The 14737-nt window shown below is 36.9% G+C and overlaps 1 protein-coding gene and 1 pseudogene across 3 annotated transcripts in view; both read right to left on the reverse strand.

Moving 5' to 3' along the window:
* The window catches only part of INTS6 (integrator complex subunit 6), a 95327-nt gene that overhangs the window by 46807 nt on the left and 33783 nt on the right, over positions 1-14737 (reverse strand). The gene's annotated exons all lie outside the window — the stretch shown is intronic.
* LOC138089243 (large ribosomal subunit protein mL53 pseudogene) lies at positions 2462-2800 on the reverse strand (annotated as a pseudogene).

The following is a 14737-nucleotide window of genomic DNA, read 5'->3' on the forward strand; positions in this document are numbered from 1 at the left end:
GCTTATAGCCTTCCTAATTCTGACCTCAAAGATTTCTGAACTTGATAAATTAGGGATTGAAGTCAGTCTACACTGACTTAAGAACTCAAGTCTCTTCACTGACTTATATCAAACCATTAAAAAAAATCAGATTCAGTGCTAAGAAAAGAGTTCCTAGTGAAGCTCTGCTAAAATGGCACCTCTCTCCACAAGACTCATGCCAAGAGAACCTCCTGCAAGATTCCTCTATCAAGTCAGCCAAGACTTCGAGCCCATGGCCAAGAGTCATGAGCTTTTCATCTGGCACTGATCCTACTTTTAAGACAGAGGTTAGAGACGCTCAAAGAAATCTGGGCCAGGATGTTCCCTGAGGAAGGTTTTCTAACCTTAAAGGTTCTGTGACACTTGCAAAACAGCCTGGGAACTCCAAGCCCTTGCTGCTATCACCCACCACACCCTGCCAGAAGATAAATATCAAAGCACCAGTGGCGCTGGAGGTTTCAACTGTTAGGGCAGTCGCTCTGGAAAGTAACGGTATCTGGCCCCAGCTCAAGAATCCAGTGGCTAACAGCACTGTAGAGACCTCATGTATAACGGTGGATAGGACAGTAGACCCCTACCATGTACATACACCCCCACCCCAATCAGATAATAATGAGCATTATCTGCTTACTGGCTAGATCAAGAATGTATTTCAAGTAAAACAAAAAACAAGAAGGGTCATGAGTATATTTTACACATAGCTGTATTAATTTTATAAATGTGTCAAATTTTTATTCATTATTTCTTATTATTTCTGCCTTCTCATATCACTACCACCCTCATCACCAAAGAGGAGGGAAAAAAATTCCCTGTAACTGAAATGCACTAGTAAAATAGTAAGGAGTGATGGCAAGCAAACAGGTACAGGAAAAAGATAAAATGCTTTAGCTTAAAAAGTGTATACTCAAGAGAGCTGAATTACTCCAAACCAAAAGTCTACACTTGAAATTCTAGCAATGTCTCATAATCACAAAGGGAGGTCTTTCTGAATATATGGAAAATCAAGGCAAAGAGTACATAAATCAAGTAGAAAAATATAAAATCAACCATTAGAAAAATGTGCAACAAATATGAATAAATAATTCCCAAAGTTAAAAAAGGGCTAAAAAAAACCCCCCCAAATATCCAAGGAAACCCGTATGGCCTATAAATATATAAAAGAAACTCAAATACACTGATGATCAGATTGTGTTAATTAAAGGCGAGATGCAAAACGAGACACCAAGATGGCATTTATATGCACTACTAAACAATTACTCAGAGTAGTTTTACATGTGTATAACATACAAGTAGAGTAAAAGTAAGAAAACATGAAATGGAAGGCTACACACCAAATTCATGATAATTTCTACTTCTTGGATGGGGAACAGGGAGGGAAATAACAACTGAGTAGAGGAAGAAAAGAAACAGTACTCAGTTATCTGCAATGTTGTGTTTTATTCACTAAATTTTTAAAAATCCTCAACAACAAAAAAATCTAAACTAGCCAAATATGACAAGAAATGTTTATATCACATATTCTAATCAAGAATATTAGAATACATTAATATGCAAACCAATAAATTATCCATTCAAGTAGTTATCTATACCTCTCTTGTAACAGTACTATTTTACTACAAAATCAAACACAAGAAAAGTTCATATACATCTCTATTACATATAGATATAATCACTAGCCCCAAAGCTCAGTCATTCATAAGAACTCTACACAGAGTTCTACTTAACTGGCTATTTTTTTTTTTTGCAGATTCAAACAACCACAGATCATGTAGTATTTATTTTAAAAAGAAGCATATAGGAGCACCCCTGCAGTTCAAACCTGCCATTGTTCAAGGATCACTATAGACAGCACGCAAAGATTATCAGTTTTATTTTGGACAAAAAGTGTTGCTGGAATTTGGAGAAAATTGGTAGTAGGTACCTTGACTATATAGCACAGAACAAGATTAGAGCCAAACAGAAATATAGGATTTTACCCAAGAGGATAGTTCAAGTCATGACAGAAGACAAGACGCCTCAAAAATAAGAGGAAGGAGAGCAGTACACCTTTACGGTCAAGAGAAGACAAGGGGCCCGAGAGGAAGAGAAGTCCCACAAGGAGTGAATTAAGAGCGGCAAATGCGACTGGAATGGAAAGATGAGGACTGGGAAAACAGCATTTCTAATAAGAGTAAGAAGTACCTTGAGTAGTGGAAGGAGCAGCCAAATTCAAAAGGGTTACGCAGTGAGTGATGGTAAGAAACTGAAATAAATTCAAATTTGTCCACACCCCTCCCGTCTTTCCTCGTCCCAGAAACACCGGTTAGGTTTGTAGTCACAGGCCTCTTTTCTTTTTTTGGCGTTCTGTGGCCCTCCAGATAGTGATATGAGTAAGTTCTTCTTAAATAAGTGTCCTTAGCAGTCTTGGATTAAAATCTGTTGACTGGTCTCTTCTGTGCTGTTAGCGCCCGGTACTGGCGCTCGGCTTGTCCCCGCTCGCCGCCGCGCCCCTAGCCTGGATGTGGGAGGCAAAAGCAGTGAGCATTTCCTGGGCGGTCAGGTGAGCGCCGCGCATTATCAAGCGATGCCCATCTCTGAACAGCACGTCCACACAAGGCTCGGAGCCATCGTGCCTCACGTCCGCAATCACTGAGCAGTTGAGGTTTGTGCAGCGAACCTTCTCGCTGCTCACCGCCTGGAGGAAGGTCCTCGTCGATTCCACGTTCTTCTCGAAGGGGCAGAACTGAACCCAAACCTGCTTGACCGAGTGGAGTCCGAGCCGAGCCAAGGCCGCCGCCATGGTGACACCCCTTAACTGGCTATTAAAATATGCTATAAGACAGAATATTTCTTGAAACTTATATTTGTTCTCCTGTTTTTATGCCCCTACCAAATATTCGGCATGTGGGATCGGGGAACTTAAAGATGCATAAAAAACATGGTTCCTCTACTCCAAGATTTCTGAGGACAGGGATCATGCTCCTAAATGAATCAGTTTTAGAAATGTGTTTAAAGACAAGCTGACAAACAAAAAGAAGACAGAAAGTCACAGTACTGGCTACCAAAATGTTTATTAGGATTTTTATTTCTGAATACTTTACAGGAAAACAGTTTTATAAAAGCTGTTTTCTGAGGCTTAACTGCAGGAAACTTTAGTAAGAAAGTACTCAAATTCAAATGCCTGATGATGCAAAAAGTTATTAACAACAATTATACTGCAGGTGTTGGAGAAGATTCTTGAGAGTCCCTTGGACTGCAAGGAGATCCAACCATTCTAAAGGAGATCAGTCCTGGGTGTTCTTTGGAAGGACTGATGCTGAAGCGGAAACTCCAATACTTTGGCCACCTCATGCGAAGAGTTGACTCATTGGAAAAGACCCTGATGCTGGGAGGGATTGCAGGCAGGAGGAGAAGGGAACAACAGAGGATGAGATGGCTGGATGGCATCACCGACTCGATGGACGTGAGTTTGGGTGAACTCCGGGAGTTGGTGATAGACAGGGAGGCCTGGCGTGCTGCAGTCCATGGGGTCGCAGAGTCAGACACAACTGAGCGACTGAACTGAACTATTATATGGCAGACATTGTTCTAAACACACACACACACACACATACACACTCACTCATCCATTTCTGAATCAATCTAGTGATTTTGAACCACTAAATCCTAAATCTTATAAACATTTTAGAATGATTTCCTTTTATAAACCAGTCCCCCATGACTCTCTGATGGAAAGAGGCATTTTTTTCCCCTTTTGCTATTCACTTCCAGTTCTCAAGTACACAGGTAAGGCAATAAGAACAACACAAGTAAATAATAATAATAATGGCTTGCATAATGAGCACTCACTATGTATGTGTCAAGCACCATTCCAGGAGCTTTTCATATTTATAACATGTTTATAACAAACCAGCGGGGTAGGTTCTATATTTATCCCCAGTTTATAGACAAGCTACAATGTAAAATTGTGTGTCAGAAGATACCTGTTTGCAAAACACAGACTTAAATAAATCCTGCTATATAATCAAGTTTAGAGCATCAAAGAAGGACTGCAAATTTTAAAAACTGGATAAATCATGTGAAATTCAATTAACTTAACCATAACCATGACATTACTGGTCTTTATTAGGGTCTTCATAAAATTGTACTTTGCAAAGTTTCAGTCTAATGGACTAAATAATAAGCGAAGACAACTATTTATACTAACCAAGTTTTATTTTTACTTGAATACAATTGAGGTTTTCTGTATTACTATTTTAATTGATTAATTTTATTGAGCTCACCATTCCAGGTTTCTTACATTACCTTAGTAGCTGACAGAAAAAGAAATTAACTTCAACCTAAACTAAGGAAGACTGTCCTACTTTTCCTTCTTTCCTTTGGAGAACTATCTTACTGTCCTTTCACCTTTTAGTCTTTCCTGAATTTCTTAAAAATATATATATACAATTTATTTCTCCATAGGTATAAAAAACAAAGGGCAGATTAGGACGGTGAGAGTCTATCACTGAGCATATTCAAAACTTCAGCTACTTAAAAAAGTATAACTTTCTCTTAACTTGTTTTGTATTTGTTTATGGTTCAGTCCCTAATTATTTATGATTTTGCTAAGGCTGGACTACGGAACAACTTAAATTTTATTTAGTTATTCACTGAGTGCCTAGCACAAGCAAGGCATTATTTAATAAGGACTATACCAAGCCAAATAAATAAGATTCAGAAAAAGTTTAAGCTAGCTGTCTTGATGATAGCCAATTAAAAAATTTTAAAACTTTAATATCAGGATTCTCATATGCTAATACATATTTTTTAAACTTGTAGAATGTAAAAAAACAAGTAAAAGGCAGCAAACAGTAAAAGAAGATAAATTTCTTGTAAAAACATTTTAAATTCAGGACCCAAAGAGTTTTTTCCCTGGTACACAACCTAACTGACTCCTGGATGATGATCACACCAGAGCCCATCGTGAGAGTCAGGTGACTGATGTCATCCGTACTCTTAGCAGGTTTCCCCTTGCATTTGGATGTTTTGCCAGCTGGTTCTACTACTGAAGTAATTCAAATTATAAACCCTTTAATAATAATCATACTTCCCATCTAAGTTTTAATGACCTATTTCCCTGGCTGCTTATCCTTCTCCAGTTTAAGAGAATGCAAGAAGGATCTGATTCTTCTGTCCCCCCCATAGCATGCATCAACTGAAAGAATAAATGAAGTCCCTCCCATTCCCACTGCCTGAGGCAAGGACTAGAGTGCGAGTGGAACAAGGGCTACAGAGGGCACAGCACCAGCCAGCGTCCTGCCAGCAAGATCTGTGACTCCCTACCCTCACACACACACAGATATGGACCCCAACACACACACAGGGGCTCCACTGCCACGTTTGTGGTGGGTCTCAGAACCAGCCAGTCCTGTCTCCAAGAGCTAAGGTATTCTTCTGCCCTGCTGTATGAAACCAGCTGATCTCTATGTCTCTTGTATGCACCCACACGTAGAGGATATGAAGACATGAGCTACAACACCTACCTGACACCTACAGCAGAGAGACAACCGCTATGTACGGCGAAGCCATTACAACTCCTCCATCAAGCTCCGTGTACCATACTCATAATGAGAACTTACACATGGACATACTTCTACCGAGGCCATATAGTACAACCTCATAAATTCTAGCCTTAGAATTTAGAGATATAAACAGTGTGGCCAAATACTTTTTTCTCGTAAACATTTTTTACCTCATACACCAAACCATCACCCATCTTTTAGTTTAATGCACTGGCCTAATACCAATGAACTTGGCACAGTAACAAAGAAGTTATTAGGTCACTACTAATATAAAATTTTAAATTGTTACCATGCAGGGCATTTCCTTAAAAATTAAGAATGGAGATCACAAATCAAGCCGTAACTCAGGAATTATTTAACGAAAGGCAACACAGCAGACCCTGTAATTTCCTACTTTCAAGAACAATAAAGAAGTGTAGTATGTTATGACATGTGCAACAGTAAAAGTATGCATGAGGTACAGAGGAATAATTGATTATTGGTAACTGATTATTTGGGGGATGAACCAACAAAGGCTCTCTAGAGAAAACAGCATTTGAGTTATTTTGAATAAAAATTTTAATGAAACTCTAGAACCTTTTGAAGATTACAGGGCATATGCAGAGTGAAGATTAAGATCAAAAACATAAAAGGCAAGAAATAACAAATACTGGGATTAAAAAACTAAATTAAAATCCAGAACTGCTGGAGAGCAACATTCAAAGAAAAACTGAAGACTGTAAGCATTTCCTATATAAAAAATAGGTAACTATTAAAGACCTACTGCATAGCTCAGGGAATTCATTTCAATGCTCAAACTACAAACTACATGGGAGAACAATTTAAAAAGGAGTGAATACATGTATATGTAAAACCGATTCACTTTGCTGCATAGCAGAAACACAACATTATAAATCAACTATACTCCTATTAAAATTGGAAAAGAAAAGAATGGCAGGATTTTAATAAGGGAGAGAGAAAGGAATAATATTCAGAGGAAATAAGCATATGAGGAAAGAAACAGGAAGCATTCAGGAAATTAGTAGCCTATTTCAGGTCAAGTTTAGAGAAAATATTGGAGAAGGAAAGGGCAACCCACTCCAGTATTCTTGCCTAGAGAATTCCATGGACAGAGGAGCCTGGTGGGCTACAGCCCATGGGGTCGCAAAGAGTCGGACACAACTGAGTGACTAAGACACACTTTAGAGAAAATACAGGGGAATGATAAGGAATTTTTCTTCATCTGCTAATAATTTCCTAGTCTTTCCGTTCTACTAAAATAACTCCCACATTAAGTCATCGGTGATCATTTTTTGGCCATGATTGTAGATGACAGTATTCCAGGTCTAAGTCTTAACAGGCCTCAAAGCTTCACTGTCAAGGCACTGAGATCCAGCTACTGGGTAAAGAAGCATGAGCTAGACCCTCGCAAGATAAGACACCTTATGGAGAGACAGAAGTCACAGAGACAAGCAGCCAGTACCCAGGCAACAGTGAGCACCAAAGCCCAAGACATGTAAACAAGGCCATCTTGGATGTTCTAGCCCCAGCTAAGTTCCCAGCTCAATAAAGCCAACTCAAAAATTTTTGAGAAACAATAAACTGTTACTGTCACAAGTCACTGAGATTTAGCATGATTTGTTATGCTTCCCAGCAGCACTCAAAACTATTTACCACTCTTTAGAAAGACACTCTCCACTGGCTTTCACCTTGAAATATTCTCATGGTTTTCCCTGCTTCTTCTGCTGCTCCTCTGTCTTCCACTCCACCACCCCCTCCACCTCTAACACCTAGACATTCCATACTGCAGTCTCTCAAGGTTTATACTCAACACACAATCCACTTACTCACAGCTTCAAATACTACCTACACTCAGCATCTTAAAATTGTGCATGTCCAGCCTAGATCTTTCTTTTGAGTACCAAATATTCTTCTGTCTACTTACCATTTCCTTTCGAATGGCTCAAAGGTACTTCAAACCCAGCTTGCTCAAAACTGAACTCATGATTTTCCTCCAACCAAAATGGAACTACTCTCTCAAGATCTCTTAGCTCAGTGAAAGGCACCACAATCTATCCAGTTTTGCAAGAAGCCATCTCCCTCTTCCTTATACCCCCCAAAAGCACTATACGTCAGCAAATTTGGTTGATTTAACTCTCTAAACATTTCTTGCAACTGTTGCTTTTTTCTGTTTTATTATCACCAACCTCCATGATCAAGTTACTGTCAGAACTAACAATGCCTAACTGGTCTTCCAACATCTGCCTGTCTTCCACTCCTCCACCCCCTCTCCCCAGATAAAACCCTTGGAAGACTTCCTATTGAAGTCATATTAATAACGGTACTTGGCATGGCCTCAAAACTCCTTGTGTGGTCAAGCCCAGCCTTCTTTCCCATTTTGTACAATGATCCTTCTTCTTTTACGCTGCAAGTCGCACAGCCTTCTTCTAGTCCCTCAGTCTCAAAACACTCCCTCGGGAAAGAGCCTTTGTACAGTGCCTCTACCTGGTATGATCCTTCCCATTTTATGTGTAGTAAGTCCTCCTCACCTCTTCAAATCTCAGCTTTCAGTGACCTTCTTGACTAGATCTAGTATGCCCTTAAGCTCTCAGAGTACATACTCCTCCCTTTTGTAGGCTACATGATCACTGCAGTTTTACTGTGATCACATGATCCTTTCATTAATGTTTGTCTTCTCAACTAGACCCAAGGGGGCAGAGCTCCTGCTTGTTTTACCACTTGATCCTTAGAGCCTAGCAGTGTCCCGTTCTCAGAAGGAACTCAATAAATACGGCTTCATGAATGAAATGGATGGATGGATAAATAAGGTAACTGGCTTAACTGTGACAGGTACTAAGAAATCTAGTGGACAATAAAAAGCAATGAAATGTTTTGGACAAGTGGAATCATACACCTAAATTGTGTGCTTTAGAGTAATTATAGCCAGAGAAAAACAGACTGAAGGAAACCAAGACAAGTTAAGGAGTTGAATAACAGTTTAAGAATAACACCAAGGCAAAAGGAATAGGAATGAAAGCAAGAAACAAATTAAGAAAACAAAAAGCAAGTGACCAAGACCAAAGACAATGACAGAGGAAAAAATACAGATTATGATATGACCCCTAAGGCTCTGACAATTCTCCACCTCCACTAATACAGTAATGACTTAACATGTTCAAATGATAACAAGTTACTGTAACATACAAAGCATGACTTTTCAAAATATGAGAAACTAAACCTCCAAAAGGACATACACACTCTGAAAAAGAGCATTTTTTCTTAAAAGATGCACAATAATGTTACCAACTCTACCTTATAATTACATACAATTGTTAAATAGTATTCTAAATTCTTCGGAATCTAACATTTAAAATGAAATAAATTATAAAATATTAGATCAGAAGGCTAACTTAAAGCATATTGGTAAAGAAACTTAAAACACAAAAATACAGTAAAGGCCTGGCGAATCAGTTTGAGAATCATTATTTCCTAGGTAACTGAAAGCATTTAATGCTTCTAGCATAAACACTTATCAACCAAACTTTCTTGAGTATGCTATATACTTCCCTATCATCTGGAAATACATTGCGCCCCCTAAAAATAACAATAACAATCTTTCCTTGATAAATCAAAGATGGAGTGAGAGATAAAAAGTTAAAGACCTCTTGTTCATTCCAAATATCGCCCCAAATCACACATCAACTTAACAGGCTGACAATCTGTCATTTACTGAAAGGTGTGCCAGGGTTTTAATTTGATACTCTGCTTAAATCATCACATTTAATCACATTTAATACTTGTCACCTATAACTTATAGAGTCTAAGGTATATCACCAGTTTAATGTATCTCCTTGCTTCTCCAAACTTTAACATGAAACATAAATGAAAACTTCTTCCATAAGCAGCACATAATTATCCCTCAAGCTGCATAAACCCCCTTCTTCTTCCATACCACAGAGGTGCATACTATTTGAGTATCATGGAGTTTGCATCTAAGTCTTCTCCACACTGGATCTGAAGGTTCTTGTGAATCCCTTCTGGTCATCAGAAGTTAAGCAGAACACCAGAGCTTATAGTTCACAGCCTATGATTATGATTTCTTTATGGCACCTTTAGTTTGAAGAGTGTCATTTCAAATCTACATCAAAGACTACTAGAATTTCATTTGCAGTTCCTATTTGATTAACCTTAGAATATATTTATATTCTCTTCATTTCAATGATAAATTACTAAATGACGAAAACGCTTCTCCTTTTTAAAAGGCTGCTTTGAACAAATGTTGGATTCATCAGTAATAGTTATTCATAATTGGTAAGAGTCATAATACCATATCATAGTTTTGAAAGTTTTACCTCTGTTCTCAGAAATTTCAGTTTGAATTGCCTATATACTGCACTGCCTATTGTACCATAGCTACATAGGTGTGTATCATATTTTTTGTTTGTTTCAATGCTAATTCACTGTAACGTAATAATTTCCTTGAATTTTTTTTTTACAGGACAATTAGGGATACAAATTTATGTTCTTGGAACTTCTATGAGAGGGAATCCCTAGTCCAGTAGCTAAGACTTCACATTCCCAATGCAGGGGTCCAGGGTTCGATCCCTGGTCAGGGAACAAGATCCCACATGCTGCAACTAAAAGATCCTTCATGCTAGAATGAAGATCAAAGATCCCATGTGCTGCAACTAAGACCCAGTGCAACCAAATAAATAAATGTTTTTTTAAAAAAAAACTATGAGACTTCTGGATAAAAATACCTAATAACCAGATATCACGGGAAGCAAGTTTGGACTGTGATTCAAACAAAATAACTGTCAACATCTGTGAGACAAGTAGCGAAACTGGGATTTAAATTAGATATTGTATTATTTATTAACCCCCTTAAATTTTTTGCTAAGCTATAAAGAGAAATTAAATTTAAACTAATTTAATTAAGAGTAAGTATACTGTAAATTAAACTTGAATTTAATGAAATCTATTAAAATAACTTTTTGCTGAGCCACAGAGCACTGCAGGTAAGTGTATGTTTGTGCGTGCATGCACATGCACTTACATGTTAAAGATGCATACAGAAGTACTCAGGGTAAAATGAAATGTTTGAAATTTGCTTTAAAATAATCCCCCTAAAAAATGCATACTGTGTATTTAACTGTATACATGTGTATGGGGCAGGGGCAGAACAGATGAAACAAGGCCAGCAAAATGTGGCTAATGATTGAAACTAGGGAAGGGTTCTTGAGGCTAATCATTTCACTTTCTCTACTTCTGTATATGTTCAAAAGTTCCAAAATAATTTTTTTTTAATTTGGACATATGTGAATAATAAACACAACAATTAAAAATGCAAGCAATTAAAAAGCCTCTGTGGAAAGGGAATGAGAAGTCTTGCTTTTATTAGTAGCCCTTGTATAAACGTCATTATTATTTAAATATTCATGTTACTTAAACCAAAACATTTTAACTCTTTTAAATAGAATATAAAAATTTACACCGACATGAAACGCTAAGAAAGCAAATAGTTCAGCCCAAGCGAGAGCAAAATGATCCACACATGAGTGTCAATATGCACAGACACAGGCAGATACAAGTCCATAGAGTCCAGCTGAAAGCTAACAAACATCTCCTGGTTTCAGAAATGCAGAGAAGGTAGGGAAAGGGTGTATAACATTTCTTAAAACAAAACAAATACAGAATTATCCTTTAGGGGTAGGAGGAGGGTAAGGAAACCTTGACACAAAAAGATTGAGAAACTTGACTAAGTAACTGCAGGTTCTGGAAAAAGCAAGATTTACACCCACATTCTCCCATTTTGCTACATCCTTGTTACATACTGGTATTTCTACCTGATGTTTACACTGTGTTTAATAGTGTGTTACACTACTAAAAATTTGTTTTCCTCTTTGACTTAATTTCAGATGGCTACTTTTTTAGTTCCTATGTCTGTTTATATATATTTATAAACAAGGCTAATAGCGTTAGTCTCTCAGTCATGTTCAACTCTTCGCGATCCCACGGACTGTAGCCTGCCAGGGTTCTCTGTCCATGGGATTTTCCAGGCAAGAATACTGGAGTGGGTTGCCATTCCCTCTTCCAGAGGATCTCACTGATTCAGGATTGAACCCTTGTCTCCTGCATTGCAGGCAGATTCTTTACCGTATGAGCTACAGGGAAGTCCTTATAAACAAGGTTGGTTTAACATTAAAAACTAATCAACGTGGACTTCCCTGGCGGTGAAGTGGTTAAGACTCTGTGCTTCCAATGCAAGGGATGCAGGTTCAATCCCTGGTCAGGGAACTAAGATCCCACATGCCACGCAGCAAGGCCAAAAAAAAAAACACTAATCAATGTAATTCACTATATTAAAAAGAAAAATCATATAATCTCAACGTGCGTAAAAACTAACAAAACTGCATACTCATAATTTTAAAAAAAATAGCAAACTGGGAACAAAGGAGAACTTCCACAATCTGATAAAAGGAATTAAAAAAAAAACTACAGCTAAAATCACACTTACATGGTGAAAGGTTTCACTCCCACCCCATTCCCCAAGACTGGAAACAAGGCAAATATGTCTACTCTCACCACCTTTACCAGTACACTTAGTCAAGAAAAAGAAATAAAAAAGGACAAACACTGGAAAGAAGTAAAACAGTCTATGTTCACAGTTCACATTAAAAAAATTTCAAGAAATGTGGATAAAACCAGATCCACATTTGGATGTAGATAATAAGTGATTTCAGGAAGGTCACAGAATTCAAGGTCAAATATAACAGTAAAATATTTCTATGTAATAGCAACAAATAATCAAAATTTGAAGGTAAAACTAGGAATTTACAAAAGTATCAAAATTTATGTGCAAAACTTGCACAAGGAAAACCCACAAACATTCGTGAGAAAAATCAGACTTAAAAAATCTGAGCAAGGGACTTCCCCGGTGGTCCAGTGGCTAAGACTCCACACTCACAATGCAGGGGCCTGGGTTCCATCTCTGCTCAGGGAATTACATCTCACGTGCTGCAACTAAAGACCTTGAGTGCCACAACTAAGAACCAGCACAGCCAAATAAAAAAATATTTTAAAAAATAATAATAAAAAATTTTTAAATCTGAGATATATACCTTGCTCATGTATTAGAATAATAATGCAAAATGTGCATTTTCCCCAAATTAACTTAGAGATTCAATGTAATTACAATCAAAATTGCAGTAGTATTTCCTGTAAAACAAGCTGATTCTAAATTTACATGGAAATTCAAAGACCTAGAACAGACAAAACAAGTTTGAAGGAAAAAAAAGCTGGAGACAAACTGACTTCAAGGTTTACAAAGCTATAGTAGCAGACAGTGTTGTACCGGGAAGACAGAAACAGAGATCAACAAAACAGAATACAAAATCCATAAAACAGACACTAAAATAAGTGGCCACTTGACAAAGATGCCACAGCAATTCAATAGGTAAAGGATAATCTTTTTAAAAAGTGACACTGATACAATTAGCTAACAGGGTCAAAAAGTGAACCTCAACACTTGCTTCCTACTATACAATACAATTTCTAAATGAATCATGACCCTAAAAGTAAAAGCTTATACTACAAAACTCCTTAAAGAAAACACAGCAGAAAGTTAGTAACATTGAGTTTGGCAAAGATTTCTGAAATAGTTCACAGAAAGCACAAACCATAAAAAAAAAAAAAAATCTGCTCTTTAAACAGACAAGACTGGGAGAAAACACTTGAGACATTTATCCAATAAAAGACTTGTATCCAGAGTATGTGAAAGATTCTTATAGCTCAATAACAAGACAATCCCACAATAGAGTATAAAGAGTAATGAACTTCAAGTAAAAATAAGAACCAATAATCAATTCCCACCTCTGCCTCTTACTTGGGAATCGGCTATAATTAGACTCATTTTCCTCACTCTTACAGAATTGGTAAGATGTGAAATTATCTTGTAAACAATAAAGGTAATATAATTAATTTTGTACATGTTTTCTTAATTACTACAATGAACCTCATAAATTTTGGCAGCCAGGAATAAAAGCACATAATGAGAAACTTTCACAATTTATTTCTTAAGAAACAGCACCTAGCACACAGTAGGGCCTCAATAAATATTTACTGAGTGAAATTAACTATTTTCCAATTGCTCTGTATTCTATTTATTTCCTATGTTAAGACTGAAGAAAAAACTTAAAATTTTAAATCATCAGGTTCTTTCTTTAGCAATTCTTTCCTTGGGAGAAAAAGAGAAGTAAATTTCCTTTAGGCTACTTCTAGCTTTTGAGAATTATCCAATACTGTATTTAAGATGGTTCTCCTCATATGATATTTAATAAGGAAAGGAAAAATTTAAACATAAAAGTCAAAGTGTATTCAGTAAGATTTAGTAACAACCTGATTTATTTAGTTGCTAGTTCCTACAGTTAAACTCTATAGTTGCAGTGTATACTCTTAAAGAGGAAAAAAACACCTTTTTATTTTTTTGTTCCAGCAGTGTAAGATCAATAATTTATTCAGAGGAAAGAGCAATTACTTGAGAATCAACAATATGTTTTACTCCAACAAATTTCAAAAGTGAGGTCTAATTTTTTAGTATTATTGCTATAATTACCTACCATAAAACGCAACCAGTTTTAAAAGTGTCCAATCCAAACTATATCCAATCTCTTGCAATAAATCATAATGAAGAAGAGTATTTTTAAAATAATGTATATACATATAAAACTGAGTCACTCTGCTATACAGCAGAGATTGGCACAACACTGTAAATCAACTACAAGTTAAAGAAAGGGAAAGTGGTGTTCAATCCAATTATTTTTAGTAAATTTACAAAGTGGTGTAAATTTTTAGATCATTTTTAGATCATCCAGTTTTACATCATTTCCAACACCATGAAAAGATTCCTCATTTCCATCTGCAGTCAGTCCCCGGTCCATTCCCAGGCAGCCACTAATCTATTTTATGGACATTCCTTAAAAAAACAGAATCATACAACATGTGGCCTTTCACACCTAGGATAACATCTTGGAGGTTCATCCACCCTGTAGCATGTTAACAGTTCATTTATTTTCGTTGTTAAACAGTATTCCAAGTTTACCTTCTGCCTGATTATAAAACAACCCACAAACAATCTGTGATCTCTTTTACAAGGAGGTTTAAAAAAAAAAAGGCTACCCAGAATAGTTACTCCT

Source organism: Capricornis sumatraensis, chromosome 12 (assembly GCF_032405125.1).
Source record: "Capricornis sumatraensis isolate serow.1 chromosome 12, serow.2, whole genome shotgun sequence".
Lineage (NCBI taxonomy): Eukaryota > Metazoa > Chordata > Mammalia > Artiodactyla > Bovidae > Capricornis > Capricornis sumatraensis.